Source organism: Rhinatrema bivittatum, chromosome 6, assembly GCF_901001135.1.
Source record: "Rhinatrema bivittatum chromosome 6, aRhiBiv1.1, whole genome shotgun sequence".
NCBI lineage: Eukaryota > Metazoa > Chordata > Amphibia > Gymnophiona > Rhinatrematidae > Rhinatrema > Rhinatrema bivittatum.
This window is the reverse complement of record NC_042620.1, coordinates 295,732,805-295,754,493: the sequence shown is the minus strand read 5'-3', so window position 1 is coordinate 295,754,493 and position 21,689 is coordinate 295,732,805. Positions and strand designations below refer to the sequence as shown.

The 21,689-nt window shown below is 46.4% G+C and overlaps 1 protein-coding gene across 4 annotated transcripts in view; it reads left to right on the top strand.

The window, feature by feature from the left end:
- CSTF2 (cleavage stimulation factor subunit 2) overlaps window positions 1–15,622 on the top strand; it is a 101,416-nt gene extending 85,794 nt beyond the window's left edge. For all 4 annotated transcript variants that reach the window (XM_029607394.1, XM_029607392.1, XM_029607391.1 and 1 more), the window contains one exon: window positions 15,359–15,622. The gene's annotated coding sequence lies outside the window, so the exon portion shown is untranslated. The remainder of the gene's footprint in view (window positions 1–15,358) is intronic.
- The last annotated feature ends 6,067 nt before the right edge of the window (window positions 15,623–21,689 follow it).

Below are 21,689 nucleotides of genomic sequence, written 5' to 3'. Positions count from 1 at the left end.
CTTCAGTTTCCCAGTGGCCAATGATAACTCCCTTGGGAGCGATCCCTATCATTGGATTTTTCCGAGGAGGAAGATTCGGCCAGTGTCGCATTCCCGAGGCCTCCATTCCCTGAACCTTTGCCCGGGCCCTTTGGCCTCCCGTGACCCTTGGTTCCCCCATTACCAGGAGAATCATCGATTCCCACAGGGCCCTCGGTGCCTCCAAAGCTGTTGGGACCCAAGGGATAGGATCCTCCATGAGCATCACCCGCAACAACCCCGTGATGGCCTCAGTGAGGAGCAAGGCCCTTATGACCCGTGGGGGGGGGCGATTCCTCAGAGTCTTCCTCCAAATTTTCGGATGACCTCTCTGAGCCTTCCCCGCCGGAGGAAAGGTGTCGGTCCCACCCAGATTATCTTGCTTTTGCAGGGTTTGTCAGGGCCATGGCCAAGGCTATCCCCTTCCAACTTCTTTCAGAGGAAGATGCGTGGCATAAGATGCTGGAAGTGCTCCAGTTTGTTGACACTCTCAAGGAAATTGTGGCAGTTCCCATCCACGACATCTTTAAGGACCACCTTCTTCGGATGTGGGAATACCCGATCTCCATCTCTCCAGTCAATAGGAAGGTGGATGCCAGCTATCTGGTACAGCAGGCCTTGGATTTGAAAGGCGGCACCTCCCCCACCAGTTGGTGGTTGTAGTGTCCACCCTCAAAAAGGCTAAACGCTCCCACACTCATGCCTCTGCCACTCCTGGGAGAGAACATAGGGAGCTGGATGCTCTGGGCAGAAAGATTTTTCAGGGCACTAGGCTCATCGCCAGTATAGCCACCTAACAGCTGTATATGACCCAATATAACCAGAACCTCTGGAAACAGGTCCAGGACATCATGGAGAGCTTGCCGCAGCAGGAGTCGCTCTCGGCTATTGTTCTGCAAGGGTTAGAGGCTGGCAAACATGAGGTGAGGTCCACCTACGACATATTTGACCACAGCCTGAGTAGCCACCATGGGCATCAGTGCCCACAGAATGGCCTGGCTCCAGGTTTCTGACCTCCCAGAGGTGCAGGAAAAGCTGGCTGACCTCCCATGCACAGGTGACAACCTCTTTGGGGATAAGGTTAGAGATGTGGTGGCTCAGTTGAAGGTCCACCATGAGACCCTTCAACAGCTGTCCGCTAGTGCTTCAGATGCTCCTTCCTCTGTCAGGAAATCTTCCCGGCCAAGCTCCAGGAATTCCTTTTACAGGCAGAGGAAATATTATCTCCCAGCTTCTCGAGCTCGCACACTGCATACTAGCTCCAAGGGCCGCTCGCATCAGCAACAGGCACCTAGGCCTCAGCCAGCACCCCAGCAAGCCTTGGCCACAGGCTTTTGACTGGCGGTGAGGGAGCGCAAGTCAGCAAAACATACCCCCAGTAGGAGACAGTCTTATCGACTTGGCCCACCCTGGAGGACCGGTCAGACCAATGGGTCCTTACCATTGTCCGCCAGGAGTACTGGCTCAATTTCAGACTGCTTCCAGAGAACTCTCCCCCATGTCAGTCTTGGGGTTTGTCCACCCAGCAGGTCATACTTTGGACAGAACTCTCCACCCTTTTCACAGCAGGAGCTGTAGAGTTCATTCCTCACCCTCAGCAAGGCCGAGGGTTCTATTCAAGGTATTTCCTCATACCGAAGAGAAACGGAGAAGTGTCTAGGTAGTGCCTGATCAAGAAGCCTCCAAACCGGCAAGTCAGGGCAGGTGGTAAAGTTCCAAGGTTCCCCTCACAGCAGGGCACCGCGAGTTCTAGTTCTCATGGTCCTCCAACGGGCAAGGTGTCCAGGTAGTGCCCAATCAAAAAGCCTCCAAACCGGCAAGTCAGGGCAGGTCCCGGACCCCCCCCCCCCCCAAGGTAGAACTGCGACAAAACAAGGCTGAATCGAGGCAAATCCGCCTCAAACCACAGCCGTGACAAACTTTGTTGCGCTGTGCAGGAGCTGGCATGCTAGCTCAGTCAGACCTGCACACACTGTCGGGCCTAAAAATAGCAGCTGCTGATGCAGAGCGTTCCCCCAATACTGTCCTGGTGCTGATGGACTCAGCACCTGGCCCCGACAAGCAAAGGCACTTCAGCCCATTCCCTCCTGCCTGTCTCCCGGCAGAGAAACACAGCACTTAGCGCTGCCTCAGCCTTGCCTTTCCTCTTCCCTTGCTTTTGAATCTTTTTTTTTTTTTTTTTTTTTTTAAAGAGACATACCTGATCTGTCAGGAAAGAAAAAGGAAGAGAACAGAAGAACTTCCCTGCTTCTGGAGGCCACAAACTGAGGAGACTGAGGGAGTGAAGGGCCCAGAGGGGGTGAGGGAACCAGGACTCCTGGCTGTCAACTCGCCCCCCCCCTCCCCTACCAAGAAGGGCCAAGTCAAGCCAAGGGTTACCAACACCCCGCTTACCCTGCTCCACCCAAGGGATGGCCTACGAAGGAACCTAACATCTCAGGGAGCCGAATCTTCTTCCTAACTATACCATCTACTATCTTCTGGAGACAGAAATACTGAGGGACTGCAGGTGGCACTCTCAGTTATGTAGCAGTGCCTCAAAGCTTTGTTCTCTGCCTCCATCTGCTGGTAGGGATGCATAAATGCACTCATCTGGACTGATCCCGTGGTATTTTAGGAACGAAAATTAGCAGGTAAGAACCAATTTTCCTTTTTCACAGATGGTAACCTGATGGGGAGAGGCAGTGATGGATTTGATGGTTTATAACAAAAATGCAAGGTTGAAAACTTTTCAAGAAGAAGAAAGAAGGGAGTCATCAGGATTGGATGTCCTAGTTCAAACCTAGCCCTAGGAGGGTCTGCTTTATGTGTTTTTCCCATGGCCTCTGGTGAACAGGGTCATTCAGAAGATTTTCAGTCGTCGGGATCTGGTGACTCCCAACTGGCTTCAGCGTCCTTGGTATGTTAATCTAGTCAGGTTGGTAGACAGGAATTCATTATTTTTGCCTTAGAACATGGGCTTGCAGGTCCAGGGTCCAATGGTACACAAAGATCCTGCTCAATTTTGTCTTGAGAGGTCTCAGTTGATTAAGAAAGGTTGTTCTCAAAAAGTGGTTCAAACTCTCTTGCATTCTAGGAAAAGCTCTACTACTTTGGCATATGTGAGTCTGGTGCATCTTTTAAAATTTGTGTGCTGATAAGGAGGTTCTGGCAGAAAAGACTTTGGTGCTGTGTGTCTTACAGTTTTTCGTCGATAAGCAGGCTGAATTAGCCATGCTGTTTGGGTGACGTCATCTCGGCGGCACTCAACAGACATTCGAGTCTCCAAATCAAAGTTTTTGATCTGCTGCGCTTGTGTGGCACTTCCCATGCAAAGCGTGAGCCCGGTCTCTTCAGTTCATTTTTTTCCACACTCAGGCACGGACAGTCTCTAACTGTCCTGCGTCTCTTTTTAACCGCGTCTGCAATACCCCAAACAGCACTTTTCAGTGCTACAATGTCCACCCCAAAGAAACTGGGGTTCAGATATTGTCAGTGTGGACACATAATGTCCGTCACGGACTACCACAATTATTGTTAAATTTGCCTAGGTCCAGACCATGACCAGGCCAAATGTAAGGACTGTGACCGCATGTCTCCTTGAGCTAGGAGACAGAGTGGCAAAGATTGTTGCACTTTGTGAAAGAGAAGGTGCCTCCTCGTCTGGGAGTTGTGCACCTTCTCCAAGACGCTTGGTTCAATTCTCCCCAGGATCTAAATCAAAAATTAAAGAATTGTCCAGACGAGCTTCATCTGAGGAACCAAGGGGCAAGAAATACCAGACCCCTCAATTGATACAGGTTGCTTCAGCACCTAAAAGACCCAGAACCGAAAAAAGTCCATCGAGTGCATCATCATCGCACCACGCAAAACATCGGAATGCGTCACAAAACGCGCCGATTCACACTCATCCACGTATGAAGCGCTGATGCACTCATCTGCGCACGATGCACCAAAGTGTTCATCAATGCAGGATGCTACAACTCGCTCATTGGCGCATAATGCAACGAGGTGTTCATTGCTGCATGACACATGGGAGTGCCACTCTGCATCAATGCATCCATCGATGCATGACACATCTACAAAGCCGAAACCGTCCAAGTCAGGTGTTTCAACGCAAACTAGTACATTTAAACCTGCTGTTCTCTCCAAAAAACATCATACTACTCGAGTAAATTCTTAAAGGGGATAACGGATCACACAAATCTCCAATACTCTCGTCCAACCCTTTCAGGATATCTTTTCTCAGCCTCCTTGGGTGTCACCACCTCCTATACAGATTAGCTCAAGATCAGCGTCATCAATGGACACCCAGTCTGTAAGGTCTGGAACATCAACTCATTCACACTCAAAGGTTGTACCTGACCAAGAACAAGAATCTGGAAAACACCTTATGATACCTCACAAAAAACATCACCATAAGAAACCTGACACACAGGCCACTAGATCTCAAAAAGCGATAGACAAGATCTCCTTCAATATTAAAGATTTATTCTCTATGTCACAGCCTCGGGATTCACCTCCATGTCCTGGTTCACAGGGTGATACAGATCCACAGTCTGCGGTTTCTTCCCCTGAGGAGCAAAAATTGCCAACCATGGAATCCCATCCACATTCAATCCCTTGCTCTCCACAGACCAATCAACAAGGTTCTCTATGAGATTAACCCCAAAAGACCATTCCTCAGACAACAGGAATCCCCTCTGATCCTCCCAGAGGAACCTCCGGACCACTCATCTCCTCCGGACGATCTCACATTCAAAATTTGTGGAAAAGATGGGCAATCTTCTGGGAGTAGAGATTCATAAATTCCTGACCCATGTCAGGAGGTGTTTGACTTACTAAAAATACTAGATATTCCAACAGAGCCATCAGCTCTCCCATCTCATAAACTACTAGACTCAGTCCTATCCAAAATGTGGGAAACTCCTCAATCAATAAGAACATAAGACCATGCCATACTGGGTCAGACCAAGGGTCCATCAAGCCCAGCATCCTGTTTCCAACAGTGGCTAATCCAGGCCATAAGAACCTGGCAAGTACCCAAAAACTAAGTCTATTCCATGTTACTGTTGCTAGTAATAGCAGTGGCTATTTTCTAAGTCAACTTAATTAATAGCAGGTAATGGACTTCTCCTCCAAGAACTTATCCCATCCTTTTTTAAACAAGTTACACTAACTGCACTAACCACATCCTCTGGCAACAAATTCCAGTTTAATTGTGCATTGAGTGAAAAAGAACTTTCTCCGATTAGTTTTAAATGTGCCACATGCTAACTTCATGGAGTGCCCTTTAGTCTTTCTATTATCTGAAAGAGTAAATAACCGATTCACATCTACCTGTTCTAGACCTCTCATGATTTTAAACACCACTATCATATCCCCCCTCAGCCATCTCTTTTCCAAGCTAAAAAGTCCTAACCTCTTTAGTCTTTTCTTTTAGGGGAGCTGTTCCATTCCCCTTATCATTTTGGTCGCCCTTCTCTGTACCTTCTCTATCGCAACTATATCTTTTTTGAGATACGGCGACCAGAATTGTGCACAATATTCAAGGTGCGGTCTCACCATGGAGCGATACAAAGGCATTATGACATTTTCCGTTTTATTCAGCATTCCCTTTCTAATAATTCCCAACATTTTGTTTGCTTTTTTGACTGCCGCAGCACACTGAACCGACGATTTCAATGTGTTATCCACTATGACGCCTAGATATCTTTCTTGGGTGGTAGCACCTAATATGGAACCTAACATTGTGTAACTATAGCATGGGTTATTTTTCCCTATATGCATCACCTTGCACTTATCCACATTAAATTTGATCTGCCATTCCGATGCCCAATTTTCCTGTCTCAGGAACGACAGGGTCCCCTCTTCGCTTCTCACCGTGGCCTTCTCCATGCGGCCCCGGGCCGCGGTAGGGCCTTCCCATGGCGTTCTCCCCATGAGGGAGCCGCCGCCAACTTCCTGCTCCTGGCTCTGCCCCGTAGGCGTGCTCGCATCAGGCCGGAATTTAAAGGGGCCGTGGCGGGAAACCTCGGCTCGGCCTCCGAAGATGTCAGACGCCCGGGCTATTTAAGCCCAGCTTGGATCTGTGTTCTCTGCCTTGGCAACATGTCGATTCTCTGAGTAACTAGTTGCTGTCCCTGCGTTCTCCAGTTCCTGTGTTCCAGCTCCGTTCCTGACTCTGTGTTCCTGTTCCAGTTCCGTTCCTGTCTCCGTTTTCCTGCCTCTGCTCCGCTCCTGGTCCAGCTCCTGTTTCGGCTTGATTCCCTGGTTTTGACTTCGGCTTGGCTTCTGGTACTCTCTCTGTCTGCTGCCTGTCCTGACCCCTGGCTCGTTCTCCGGCTTCGCTTGTCTTCAGCCTGCCCCGACATCTGGCCTGGTTCTCCGTCTCGCAACACTGTCGCTTGCTATGACCTCTGGACTGTCTCTGTCTCTCCCACGCTTCTGCCTGCCTCAACCCGGACTGTTCTTTGGATTCTTCGTTGCCAGGAAACCCTCGCCTAAGACCTGCTGGCCCCGGTACCCAAGGGCTCAACCTACGGGGAACGAGAGCTGGTATAGGTAAATGTCCTGTCCAGTCTCCTGGTCCTGTTTCACCTTCCGGCTACGAGTCCCGCTGTAGGCCTTCCTTCAGCGGATCCATCCAGTACTCTAGCCGGTCCAAGGGTCCACGTCCATAACATCAATTCTTCCAGTATCCAGAAAATTAGACTTAAAATTCAGACTTCAGAAGATAGCTACATATGGTGTTGTCCAACTTCCTCACCAATCAGTTGTAGTAGAATCTGCCATGAAAAGGGCCAAAAAATCAAAACTACACACTTCTAGTCCTCCAGTTAAAGAACATGAAATCCTGGATGACTATGCCAAGAAAACCTTTCAAAGTGCTATGCTAACTTCAAGCATTCAATAGCACCAATTTTATAGTGAAATACTTTTATAAGACCTTACAGCTTCTAAAACCATTTTTACTGTCTGAAGCAGGTCAACCTCAACTATTCTACGACCTATTAGAGGGCCTAAGACATCTCCTTAGAGCAGTATATGAATCTTTCGAAACATCCTCATGAACATCTGCTACTGCTACAGCAGCGTGTCAAATGGCCTGGTTTCGCTCTAGTTCGATAAGAGAAGATGTACACGAAAAACTGGCCAACCTTCCATGTCTCCCAGACAATTTGTATGGTGAAAACCTCAAAGATTCTGTAGCACAATTAAAAGAACAGAATGTGGCTATTCAGTCACTTTCAGTGATTTACGCCACTAACATGTCTAGGTGCCATTATCAACAATACAGGAAATCATATTATAACCAAAGGAAACCGTTCAAATAATTTCTACCTTACAGGCAGCAACAGTATCAATCTTTCCAACAAGCTCGTACTCAGGCTCAACCAGCTCTGTCCAGAAACTGTTAGAGAGAGAGGAAACAACAAAAACCATCCCAACCCTCGGTTCAGAAAACCCCATTGTCTTTTTGAAAAAGGCCGAGCCACAGCCTCTTCCAGTAGGAGGCAAAATAATATCCTTTGCCACACAATGGAATCACATCACCACAGACCAGTGGGTCCTTCACATTGTTCATGAGGGTTACCAACTGAATTTCCTTTTCCACCTGTCTCTTCCACATCATGTAACCCGGTTCAAGAATTCTTCAGTCATCTCTACTGAAACAATAAATACAATCTCTTCTTCACAATACTTCCTCATTCCCAGATGCTCAGGGGTTCCCCGTCCAATCCTGAATCTACACTCCCTAAGCAAGTGTATTCAGAAAGAGAAATTCAAGATGACATCCCTTAAGCTTGGTACTCCCTTTCATACAGAAGAATGATTGGATGTGCTCTTTAGATTTCAAGGATGCTTACACACACACATCCCAATAAACCCCTCCTGTTGGCGATTCCTCTGCTTCCAGGTCAACTCCATACACTACCAATACAAAGTTCTATCCTTTGGTCTACCCTCGGCTCCCAGAGTCTTCACCAAGTGTCTAGCAGTGGCTGTAGCTCACCTAAGGCATCAGGGGATTCACTTTTTCCCCTACCTCGACAATTGGCTGATAGTATCTCCCAACCCGATGTCTTTCTGTCAGCATCTAGAATCCACAGTCTCCTGCCTGGAGTCCTTGGGTTTCCTCATAAACTATGAAAAATCGGTACTCAAACCGACTCAAGTCTTACAATTTATAGGAGCCAAAATAAACTCGATCCTATCTTGAGCCTTCTTGCCCCAAGAAAGGATCTATCGTCTTCACCACTTCTGCAAGGACTTGCTCCTCAATTCAAGGATCACGGCTCATCAACTGTTAGTATTACTCTGTCACATGGCAGCAGCTATCCATGTAGTACCTCACACTCATCTTCACATGCACCGTCTTCAATGGTCACAATATCTTCAACCAATGTCTTCTCAGATAACCATATCAACTCCATGAATAAAAACATTCTTTGGTGGCTGAATCCGGAAGTGCTAACCATGGGGATCACCTCTTCAGGATCCAACCCACAATTTCATATTAACCACAGATGCTTCAACACAAGGTTGGGGAGCTCATTTACTCCATTATAAAACTCAGGGTCAATGGTCGAAAAATGAACTTCTTTACCAAATATATATTTTGGAACCCAGAGCCATGAGATATGCCCTAATGACCTTTACACATCTTCTGCAAGGACATACTGTCATGATTCACATGGACAATCAAGTGGCCATGTTTATATAAAACAAGGAAGGAGGGCCAGGTTCCTGGATTCTTTGCAGGGAAGCAGTGTGAATCTGGGAATGGGCCCTCAACAACTCAATAACCGTGAGAGCCATATACTTACAGGCATAGCAAACACCTTAGCCGACCTTCTCAGCAGACTGTTTCACTCTAATGAATGGTCTCTCAACCCATCTGTAACAAACAAAATCTTTCTTCATTGGAGTCAACCATGGATAGATCTCTTTGCCACAGAACAAAACCGGAAAGTTCCTTAATTTTGTTCCATACACCCAAGCCATCTCAGGACAACACAGGATGCCTTCCTAATGTCATGGTTGACAGGTCTACTTTATGCGTTTCCTCCAATTCCACTCATCTCAAATATAGTACAGAAAATAAGAGATGGAGCCCATATGATTCTCATAGTTCTAGCATGGCCGAGTCAACCTTGGTTTGCTTATCTAGTTCAGTAGTCAGAGACTAAACTGTTAGATCTAGGTCAAAACCCAGATCTCCTGATTCAGGAAGAAGGATCTCTTCTACACTCTTCCTCCATCTCACAGCTTGGATGTTGAACGGGAAGCTTTACAATCATTAATACTTCCTCCAAATATCAAAGAAATTATAATAGCAGCTAGAAAACCATCAACCAGATGTAATTACCCTTTTAAATGGAGAAGATATGCTTAACTGGTGCCAAATTCAAAACAGCCCTTTCTCCTCTGAACCCTCAGAAATCCTTTCCAACTTACTACATCGACCTAAAACAGGATTAACATCATCATCAATTAGGGTTCATCTAAGTGCTATTGCTGCTTATCACAAAAGAATCAAAAGTTTCTCAATAGCTTCCCACCCGTTGGTCTCATGCTTTATGAAGGGACTTCTAAATCTACATTCTCCAAATCGCAAACCTCCAGTACCTTGGAATTTGAATGTGGTTTTATCAGCTCTAATGAGAGCCCCTTTCGAACACTAAATTCTGTCCATCTCAAATATCTCACTTGAAAGGTGGTTTTTCTGATAGCAATCACCTCGACCTGAAGAGTCAGTGAACTGCAAGGATTAGTTAACTTTTTTCCTCTACCTACCATTTGACCACAACAAAGTAATTCTGAGCACTCATCCCAAGTTTCTACCTAAGGTAGTTTCAGCCTTTCACATTAATCAAGACATCTCCTTACCTATCTTCTTCCCTAAACCTCATAAAAACAAGAGGGAATCTATCCTCCATACTTTGGACTGTAAAAGAGCTTTAGCTTACTACAAACAAAGAGCTCAACCTCACCGCCAAGCTTCACAACTGTTGATCTCATTCAACCCCAACTCGTAAGGAGTAGCAGTTTCAAAAAGAACAATCTCCAACTGGATCACAAATTATATCCAATTCTGTCATTCCTCAGCAAATCAAACATCTACTCCAGTCACTGCTCACCAGGTGCGAGCTACAGCATCCTCTGTGGCACATCTGAGTAATGTCTCCATAGAAGACATCTGTAAAGCAGCTACTTGGTCATCAATATACACTTCTACTGCACATTACTGTCTCAACCAACTGTCAGCTTCAGACAGCGTTCTAGGGAAATCAGTATTATCAAATGTACTTACCGAAAAAAACATGTCCACGAAGAGGTAAAAAAAAAAAAAAAAAGCCATCCTCACTATAAAGGTATTCTTTCTTTAAGCTTGGGACTCCCAAACAGCTAATTCAGCCTGCTTATGGACAGAAAAGAAGCAGTTTGCTTACTGTAAACGGTGTTTTCTGTAGATAGCAGGATGAATTAGCCATGCGGTACCCTCCCTCCTCCCTGGACACGTCTCCTTCTCCAGATTCCATCTATCTTTTTCTATCTAGCTTTCTAACAAACTGAGGAGACTGGGCTTGTGCTTCACACGGGAAGTGCTGCGCAGGAGCAGCAGATCAAAAAATTTAACTTGGAGACTTGAATGTTCACCGGGCGCCACCAAGATGACGTCACCCAAACAGCATGGCTAATTCATCCTATCTACAGCAAACACCGTTTACGGTAAGCAAACTGCTTCTTCTTGCAGGAAGGTTTAGATAAATGTTTGGCTCTGAACTCCTTTGCAGGTACAGGTAGTTGCAGTAGCATATTTTAGGGGATATTTGTTGGGTACACCTCTGTTCTCTCATTCCGATGTCACTTTTTCTCAGGGGAATAAAGCACATAAGACTCCTGTAAGGGATCCAGTTCCTTCTTCGAATTTGAATTTGATTTCAACCTATCTGGCAGGACCTCTGAGCCTTTGAAGGAGGTTTCAGTTAATCTCATGCATAAGACTGTTTTTATTTGTAGCCATATGTTCTACTAGGTGGATTTCTGAATTGCAGGCTCTTTCATGCAGAGAACCCTTTTTGGTGTTTACAAACAAAGTGGTAAAGATTCACACAATCTCTTCCTTTCTTCTGAAAGTAGTTTTGCCTTTTCACCTAAGCCAGATGGGGTGTCTTCTTTCCTTCTGTAGATTCTTACAGTGAGGAATAAGCTCAGCTTCATCATTTGGATGTAAGGGAAAATCTCTTGCATTAATTGAAAGTCACAAATGGTTACATAAATTCTGGTCATCTGTTTGTTCTATACTGAGGAACAAGGAAAGGGTGGAACTGCTTCCAAGTCTTCATTGGATAAAGGGTGTGATTTGGAGTGGCCTACATAGAAAAAAGGTTTTCTTTGCCCAGGAGTAAGCAAAATTGCTTACCTTGTGTTATCCCAGGACAGCAGGATGATAGTCCTCACATATGGGTGACATCATCAGATGGAGCCCTGATACGGAAAACGTCTGTCAAAAGTTTCTAGAAACTTTTGGCTGGCACACTGAGCCCACTGAGCATGCCCAGCATGCCATGATATTCTCAGCCACAGGGGTCTCCCTTCAGTCTCGTATGTAGCAGTATGAACGCGTTGAAGAAGCAGGTGGGTAATATCTTCTAGGTCTATAGAAGGGTCTCCTGGTGTACCTTCTAGTTGATCTTCTTAGGGAGGATGGCTGATCCGATGGTAGTTTGGAGAGTTGGCGGAGTGTCTCATGGTGATCTTTTAACTGAGAAACGGTAACCTGAATCTTTTCTCCGAAGAGATTCTCTCCAGTTCAAGGGAGATCTGCCAGTCTTTCCTGGACTTCTTGTCTGAGGTCCGAGGCCTTAAGCCGAGCCCATCTCCTTGCATTAATTGCTGATGCTGATAGGCGTACCTCGTGTTTGTCAGATTCAAGCCCTTTGCAATTAGTGTGTTCAAAGCCAGTTGTTGCTGAGGGAGATCATCGGCAATACCTTAAACTTGCTTCCACAAGTTTCTTTGGTACTGTGTCATATAAAGCTGGTACGCCGCAATACGAGATACCAGCATGGATCCCTGAAAAACCTTTCTTCCTAAGGTATCTAAGAACTTCTCTTCTTTTCCTGGTGGGACAGAAGAGTGTGGCTTCTGTTTCCTGGCTTTTTTCTGAGCCGATTCAACGACTACAGAGTGATGAGGCAGTTGGGGCTTTTGGAAACCTGGGGCATGTTGCACCAGGTATGTGGCAACTGTTCTTCTATTTACAGCTTGTGCTGATGAACATGGATGTTCCCACATCCTTTGCTGGAGTTCTAACAGGACTTCATGGATTGGTATTGCCATTACCTCCTTTGGTGCATCAACGAATTGAAGGACTTCTAGGGCCTTGTGTCTTGTGTCCTCCTCCGTCAGTAATTCGAAAGGAATTGTGTCCGCCCGAAGTTTGTAAAGGACAAGTCTTCAGGAGGGGACTTTCTTCTCTCTTCTGGTGGAGAAGGCTCAGACTGTAATTCTTCTGACTCCGTATCAGTATCCACAACCTTCCAGGGAGTATATTGAGGATGATAAGGTGATTCAGGATCATCTGGTTGTAGATGATGCTTTGTCTTAAAAGCAGATTTTGATGGAATCTGCTTTGGCAGCATAGGAGGTAATGAAGGCATCGATGGGAACCGATGTCTGGTATTACCCGATGGACCGGGATGCATTGGCATCGAGGGATCTATTACTGGCATCGATGGTTTTGCCGGTATTCGATGACTGTGAAGGCCCGATGGGCCTGGGACGGAATACGAGTCCCTGTCGTCTTCCTCTGATGAACCTGGGATCGGAATGGAAGGAGTCACCAGTGGATGCACCGGCATCGATGGAGTCGATGGTTGCACCGGAGGTACCGGCGGCGTCTGTGCCGCTGGAGGAAACATACCGATTAAGGCATCGATTTTGTTCGGCAAAGGCTGAAATATCGACGGATCCGATGTCTATGCCGGGGTCGGTGTCTGTACCGGTGGTACGGAAGGAGGCTGGAAGTTTCGAAAAGCCTCGACAATGGCCTGTTAGACCATGGTAGTCACCTCTTCCCTGGAAACCGGGACTGGGTCCACTGTCACCGGGGTTAGGTAAGACTGGCGCTACTGGCACTTTCACGACTGAGCGTGGTGGCCCAGTCTCTAACACCGAGCCCGGTGGAGAGCACCTCGGTTCCTCGGGTTCAGTAGGGCATGTTGGTTCCAGGACCTGGGCTCGCTTCGGCATTGGCTCGATGTCCCTCAATGTCGATGGCTGAGCCGTTCCATCCGATGGGTCAGTGGAACGATGTCGATGGCGTCTTTTTTCTTGATGTTCCTTAGATGCCAAGGAAGACGCTATGGAGGACACCGATGGAGTCAGTGACGGATGGTCACCGGTCCTCTTTTCGCCTCGATGTTTTGCGACCGAGGGAGATATTTTCCTTTGAGACTATGTCGACGATGATGATGGGGTTTTCTTAAACAACTCCCCCATCTTGTCCAATCGGGCACGCCTGCCCTTTGGTGTCATCTGGGCACAAGTTGAACAAGCCCAGACATCGTGGCCTGATCCCAGGCACAAAACACAAACATTGTGGTGGTCGGTAATCAACATAGTCCGGTTACAATCTGGACATTTCTTGAATCCGGAGGCCATGATAGAAAGTTAGGCCGAGTAACGGTCGATGACCAGCGGATACCACTAGTGAGGGTGACCGGAATCGACCGAAAAATGATTCAAAAAATGTACTCACCGATACTATGTCGAAGGGAGACCCAATGACAATTATTTTGTGACTGAAAATATTTTCTTCCCTGAGGAAAAAAGTGAGGGAAAACTTCCCAGAGCTCCTAATCTGCTATGCTTACAGCAAGGTGGAAAAAAAGAGACTGAAGGGCGACCCCTGTGGCTGAGAATATCATGGCATATTGGTCATGCTCAGTGTGCCAGCCAAAGGTTTCTAGAAACTTTTGACAGAAGTTTTCCGTATCGGGGCTCCATCTGATGATGACACCCATATGTGAGGACTATCATCCTGCTTGTCCTGGGATAATGAGGGCACACTCTCCTAGAGCGCAAGTGGCTTCGTAGGTAGTTTTCTGGTGGAAATTTGTAAAGCAGCAACCTGGTTTTTCTTACAGTCCTTTTCAAAGTATTATCGGCTGGATGTTCGGGCCAAAAAAGAGGCTTCTTGAGTACAGGTCTGGCAGTATCCTGCCCACTTAAGTAGTCTTGGTACATCCCATGCATCTGGACTGGTCTGGCTGGATTAAAAAGGAGAAATTTGTTATTACCTGATAATTTATTTTCCTTAAGTCCAGCCAGACCAGTACATGACCCTCCCTGTTCAGCCAGATAAGATTATCTGCTAATGTGTATTTCAGAAAGAAGAAATTTTAGTAGCATATTGTTTAGTGCTAAGTTTCAGATTTTCACTTTGTATATGAAATCTCTGTTCCACAGTTCTTCTTTTTTCTAAATTCTCCTGGAAGCCTCCTTGGTGGGGGGAGAATGGAGCTCATGAATTTGTTTCTTAGCTTGTTACAGGATGCTGGTAAGCTGAGGTCCGCACAGAAGTCTGTAGGGAGTGACATCAGCCAGCCTCTGTCTCCATCTGCTGGTTGGTGAGCATAACCTTTGCATCTGGACTGGTCTGGCTAGACTCAAGGAAATGAAATTATCAGGTAAGAACAAATTTCTCCTTTGTCTCTCTGGTCTGCAGGTCTCCTTTTCAAATTTGGAGAAATTGCCTTGAGTACTCTTCTTATGTTTTCCAGCTTTTTGTTCTCCATTGTTCTCCACAGTTCCCACTTCTTTGCGCATGCTTACTGATTTTGCTGCAGTTCTGCTTTTTGATTGCATCTAGGGGTTAGTTAGTTCTAGGGATTTTTTATAGGGTATCAACAGCCAGCTCAAGTTTTCTTGGGTTATTAGTAATTTGGTTAACAGAAGAAAAAATTAGTATCAGTCTTAGAAGCTGCAGTGATGCTCCTCAGACTTTGGGGAATACTCTATCAAAGCATATTGCATCTGTCTCCGTTCTTATCCAGTCTTCCAGCTGTGCTACAGCCTCACTGAGATCATGTGCATGAGCCTCGAAGGTTGCTTCTAGCCATTTGCTCTTAATCACTTGGAGCATTTACCACAAATTTGTTTAGGTGATTCCACCTCTTAATTGTCATACCATTCAAGGACTGTTATTCACGCGGACTCTTATTTAGAGAAGAGGTTCTGGATGCTTTCCCATTAAACAAAAAAAATTGCTATTTCTTTTTTTTTTTACTTTGTTTTGGAAAATGTTTTCTCCAATTCTGATTTTCCCTGGCTATTTTCGTTATTGCAGGTACATAGAATAATTGTGGAAGCTTGAGGGGGAAGATAAAGAAGCTCTTCCCACTGAAATCCAGCCGGAGCCAACCTGCCAGTAGAGAAGACTTGTGATCATCTTTCTTGGCTCTGCCATCAGTTCAGTCCCTTCTCCACTCACCAGGGCCCACCATTTCTCACACTGTGCAAATACTTGTCATTCAGTGTTTGTGTCCCTTGTTTCTCAGATTTGGTTGATGTTTTCATAGTGGTTAGGAATAAAATTTCAAACTTTTTTTTAGTTCTTGTATTTTGTGACATCAGAATATCAACTTCTTTGTTTCATAACTTTGATTTCTCTTGCTGGTATTCTGAGCTCTCTTTGATTTTTATCCTAATATTTATTTTTTTCACTATTTTTTTCTTTAATAAAAGATATGATGTCCATCATATGCTCTGCTTTCAAAACCCTCTCCTTCAATAAGCCTCTTTTTTACTGCTTATGTTGTATCCATGCTTTCTGGGTATTGGTGTGATGTCTGTGGGAAGTTCTATGTTGCCCCAGATTTACCTAGATTCACAGTCTTGGGAATGACTAAGTAGGAAAAGCCTTCAAAAAAAGTTAACGTTGTTTCTCCACAGAAATGAAATAGAATTCAGAACAAAAATAGTAGATTTTGTTTAACTACTAACTGAATTAAAAAAATTTACCAGTGGTGGTACTTTAAAATAAATCTTCCTACTTTTCAGTGCATCCTGCTTTGATCTGGCAAGAATATTAATGGGGTTTTTTAATAAAGATTTTTATGTTTTCTAGCCTTGATCTATAAAAGGCATAAAGTAAGATAAATCCTTCCATAAATCAGGCCTGTGCGTTCATTGTTTGTTCTGTTCTGTAGCTGAACAGAACATCCCAGCTGTAGTAATATTCAGCTGAAAAAAATATACAACAAAGAGGAGAGACAGCAGACATTAGGTGGAGAAGACTATAAGAAGGGCCAGTAAGCAATATGTTGGAACTAGTAAAGCAGGGTAATTAACTTTCTCTTAGCTATGACGGATGGGTAACATCATCTGACAGGGCTCAAAGGACCCTTCTGTCTAAGCTGATAAAGCATTTGTTCAATTGAGCATGTGCAGGAATTCTTGCACAGGCATTGCTTCTAAGCCCCCACAGTCTTTTTTCATCTGAGCATCAGCACAGATGTGTATCCTATCTCTCTTTACATTTTTCCTCATTAATATTTTCAGTACTTAATTTTTCAATTATTTAGATGCCTCGCTGCTTCATCAACTCCCCGAACAGCATTTTTCAATGCTATAAAAAAAAGAAAAGTTTCCTAGCGTGTAGATCAGGGGTCGGGAACCCATGGCTCGCGAGCCAGATATGGCTCTTTTGAGGGCTGCATCTGGCTCGCAGACAAGTGTCGCCACACTTCGCGGTTCCCCGCTGACCCAGCTGCTCCCCGGTCCTCCGCCGCCCGGGCTTAAAATGCTGTCAGCCCGGGCGGAACGCGGCGGGACAGCTGGAGTCAGTGGCACCGGCGTGCTCTCTTCTCCTCCTCCCCCCCCCCGCGGCCCGGAAGAGGAAGTGGTGAGCATCGGGTGCCTGCGCGGAAGAAGAGACCACGCTAGTGTGGTCTCTTCTTCCCGCGCAGGCACCCGATGCTCTCCACTTCCTCTTCCGGGCCGCGGGGGGGGGGGGGGGAGGAGGAGAAGAGAGCACGCCGGCAGCGGCACGACTGGAGTCAGCCGGGTGCCAGCGCTGGAGTCATCGGGTGCCTGCGCGGGAGTCTTCCCGCACAGGCACCCGATGCTCACCACTTCCTCTTCCGGGCCGCGGGAAGAAGAGAGCACGCCGGTGCTGAGCGGCACCGGCGTGCTCTCTTCTTCCCGCGGCCCGGAAGAGGAAGTGGTGAGCATCGGGTGCCTGCGCGAGAAGAAGAGGCCACGCTTGTGGGAAGAAGACTGCAGCGCGGCTCGGAGGAAAATGAAGAGTTTCAACCGCGGCCGATGGGACTCCGCCTCCGCGAGGGCTGAAAATGAAGGAGGTTAGTGTTGGGAGGAGGCTGCTGCTGCCGCGAGTTCCTGGGGTGCGGGTGGGGGGGAGAGAGAGAGTGAATGAGCGAGCAAGCGTATGTGTTTGAGATCCTGTGTGTGTGAGTGAGATTGCATGTATGTGAATGATTGAGAGCCTGTGTATGTGAAAGAGAGTATGTCTGTGATTGAGAGCCTGCCTGTGAGAGAGAGAGCATGAATGTAAGTTTACCATTGGGAACCTGTATGTGTAAGTTTGTGATTGAAAACCTGTTTGTGTGAAAGAGTATGTGTGTATGATTGAGATCCTTTGTGTGTGAGAGAGATCATGTGTATGTATGATTAAGAGCCTGTGTGTATGTGTGTCTGTGTCTGATTGACAGCTGGTTTAGGTGATGGAGCATGTGAGTATGTGATTGAGAGCCTGTGTTTAAATGAGAGAGAGAGACCATGTGTGTCTGTGTGTGATTGAGAGCTGATTTAGGTGAGGGAGCATGTGAGTATGTGATTGAGAGCCTGTGTGTAAATGAGAGAAAGAGAGGACATGTTTGTAAGCATGTGAATGAGAGTCTGTGTGTGAGAGAAAAAGACAGCATGTATTTATGTGATTGAAAGCCTGTGTGTGTGTGTGTAAGCGTGAAAAGATAGACAGCATGTGTGTAAATGTGTAATTAAGAGCCTATATAAGTGAGTGAGAAAAAACATGTGTATATGTGAGTACTGAGAGCATGTGTGTATAGGTGTGTCATTGAGAGCCAGTGTGAGAGAGAGCGCTGGTATGTGACTGAGAGAGGAGAAAGTTCCAAGCAAACCACCCCACCTCCTGCTAATTCAGAACAATCTCAGGATACCTGGATATCAAACGTTCCCAGGTATGCAGAGCAAAAAAATTTTTGTATCATTATTTTTCATTACTGGATATTTGTGTCTGCTATTTTGAAATATTTTGTTGGTATCTGGAAATGTTTTATATGAGTTTTAATTATTGGATATTCCTCTCATCAGCTGTTTCGAAATATGTTCTTTTTGTTAGTACAGTTTTACTGCTGATGATTTTATATTTCTTGATTTGTTTTATAAGGATGGGTGATGTTTCTTTTTTCCTTTGTTACACTGCATACAGAGACTCTGGCTTGTTGCAGTTTCCAATTCAGTTTTTTCTGCATGCTTCTTGTTATGCGTTTTGGTCTCTTTATTCTATGTTAGGTGAGGGACAGCACGTGATTCAGGTGAGGTTTTCTGCTGGCGTGTTGTTTCTGTGTAGGACTCTATAGCAGCCTGACTTGGTCCGTTTTCCTAATAGGAGATGTATTGGTATCTTAAGGCCTGGTGTAATATTTTCAGAGACTTATTGTACATTAAAAGTGGGATCTTACATAAAATGCACACATTTACTTGTATTTAGTTTTAAACATATTGTATGGCTCTCATGGAATTACATTTTAAAATATGTGGCGTTTATGGCTCTCTCAGCCAAAAAGGTTCCTGACCCCTGGTGTAGATAGATGGACTCGGGACCACTGGGTTATGCTCCCTTTGCCAGTAGATGGGGACGGAGCAAGCTGACGTCACAGTATATATACTCCTGCAGTGACTGCAGCCATCTTTCTCCAGCAGATGTGGATGTGCATCTCCCTATGAGAATTTTAGAAAAGGAATTAAAAAATCCCAGTTCCCTGTACGTACCCGGATCAGTCCAGACCTCCCTCCCTCCCTCCTCGGGAATAGACTTAGTTTTTGGGTACTTGCCAGATTCTTATGGCCTGGATTGGCCACTGTTGGAAACAGGATGCTGGGCTTGATGGACCCTTGGTCTAACCCAGTATGGCATGTTCTTATGAGCCTCCTGTCCAGCAGATGGAGACAGACCAAAACTGAAAGGGTATCCTATAGCAGGACAGAGCCTACCCTGCAGCCCTTCAGTATTTGTCTGTCTCCAGCAGATGCAGGCAGCTCACCCTGCGGTTCTCTTTCCTTCTTAGCTTGCCATTACCCTGTGGGGTCCTTTTTCTTTCTTTCTTGGCAAGATCAAGCAAGTATTATCTTTCTTTTGTCTTTCAAAAAAAAAAAAATGTTCAGAAATCTGTTTTTAAGGAGACAGCTCTGTCTCCTTCGCTCTTGGAGGGCCTAGGGGGGCTTGCCCCTTGATTTCACTCAGCCTAGGCTCCCTTCCCGGTGACCTATGTGTTGGGGGCGATACTGGTGGTCCAGTCACTCCCCCTGCATAGCTGCCTTGGCCCCGGGATGTGTTAATTCCCCGGGTGCGCTGTCAGGGACGTTCATTCCCCTGCTTTTACAAAAAAAAATAAAATATATATATATATATATATAAAATGATAAAAGAGCTAGATTAAATATTTGTCAAAAGGCAGCAGCATCTTTACCTTGGCTCTTGGGTAAAGTGAAGGGGACATGCAGGGTTCGATCGCCTGCATTTGCTCCCCGGGGAAAAGCAGCTCAACTGGCCTCTGCTTCATTCTGCCGTGTTGCAATCTATATTCAGCCAGCGGGGAGCCTGTCACACAGCCCTCCCGCGATGGGCTTTGCCCCGGGTGCCTGCCGGGTGGGGAGGGCCCCTCCACAGCAGCGTTCAAGTCGGCGACCCGGGGCGGATTTTTTTTTTTACATATGGCCAGGCCGTTCCCGACTCTGTAACCTGCGGGAATGGCAGACATTTTGAGAAATAGTGCAGCTCCCGTTTCGGGGCTGCTGGAGGGAGAGGAGCCAGACTTTCTGCACCTGCTCAAAAATATAACAGTACTCTAACCTTGAGCAGCCGATATCTCCCTAGCAGGGACTATTCATTCCCCTGCAAATGCTCAAAGACTAGCAGCCATTAATCTGACCCGGAGCAGCTGGTGTTTTGGGTCTCACAGCAGGGAAGATTCTTTCCCCTGCGATTGCTCTCAAACTACCAGCCGTCTTTCTGACCCTGAGCAATCTCAGCGCCCTCTGCAGGGAAGACTAATCCCCCTGCAACTGTTCAAAAAAAAAAAAGGCAACATTTACTTTGCACACCGAAGTGGATCTTTCTTCCCTGCTTTGTTTCTTCGGGGTTACATCAGGGTCCTTCCCCTGCATGCGCTTCCTCCTGCAGGCCGGCCCAGCTAACCCCTCCGCAGTGGCTCCCCTTGATGTGCCGTGCTGTTTTCTGGCTGCTCAGGGAACCTGTTTGTGGCTCTTCCGCGATGGGCTCTGCTTCGGTCCCTGGCCACTTGGGACAGCTCCCTCCGCGGGAGCACCGAGTCATAAGGCCTGGGTCGGGTTTTTTTTCCAGCGCGTGGCTAGGCCATTCCCTGTCCGAAAGACCGCGGAAGTGGCGGCCATTTTTTTCTTTGGGGGAGGTTTTTTTCTCTTCACACTCGGGCAGGACGAATACAGTGAGTCCATCTTTGAAGTTTTCCCACTGACTCTAAGCCGTTCTTTCTCTGGAGGGGTGCTCTAACCTTCCCCTCCTCCCTCCCTCCCTCCTCGGGACGTCTATATTTCGTTTTCCCAGTGCAATATTGAGACTTTAATACACTTCCTATTTAGCTAGCCTTCAGGATGATTATACTCCCTCGGGTATCTGCTACACAGCTCCCTGCTATTCCGGGTGGCCAGGCTCCCGTTGGACTCAGAGTGGTTCCGGGAGCCCCGGACCACCACCACCCCCACCACCCCCTCTAGCTGTACCCTGATCCAGCCTCTGTTTTTGCTACCAGGCCCTCCCCTAAAGGGGGATGGCCCGCGTGTTCTCAGTGGTTGCAAAGGGAAGTGCTAATTCAGCTCATTCTTTTTCTGATGGAAGGGCTGGACAGTGGAGTGTCAACGGCAGGGGAGAAAGTTTCATAGTTAACTTTCAATGCATATCCAGCATAGCTCTCTGATTCAACGGCAGGGGAGAAAGTCTGATACGTCACTTTCAATGCATATTCAGCATAACTCTCTGCTTCAACAGCAGTGGGAATGAAGAAAAGTGGATCTATATACAGACAACAACCAACAGGTCTGAATTATTTAGTCTGGGTAAAAACAAATAAGCATTGGTATAGCTTGCTTATTGTGGCGGTTACTACCCCTAACTAATTAAGCTAGATATTTCACTTAGATATAGCTCCAACACTGCTCTCTACATTAATGGTGGGGGTGGAAGGGAAATAGAATCAAAAGGTTACTAAGAGCCAAGAGTAACAGATAAGTATGAGAAAAAAAAAGTGCAAAACTTGCTGGGCAGACTGGATGGGCCGCTTGGTCTTCTTCTGCCGTCATTTCTATGTTTCTATAAAGCTGAGCTCCAGTGAGGCAGAGACAGTGTAAAGGGGTTTTGCAGGACTTCCTCTGGTCTCTGT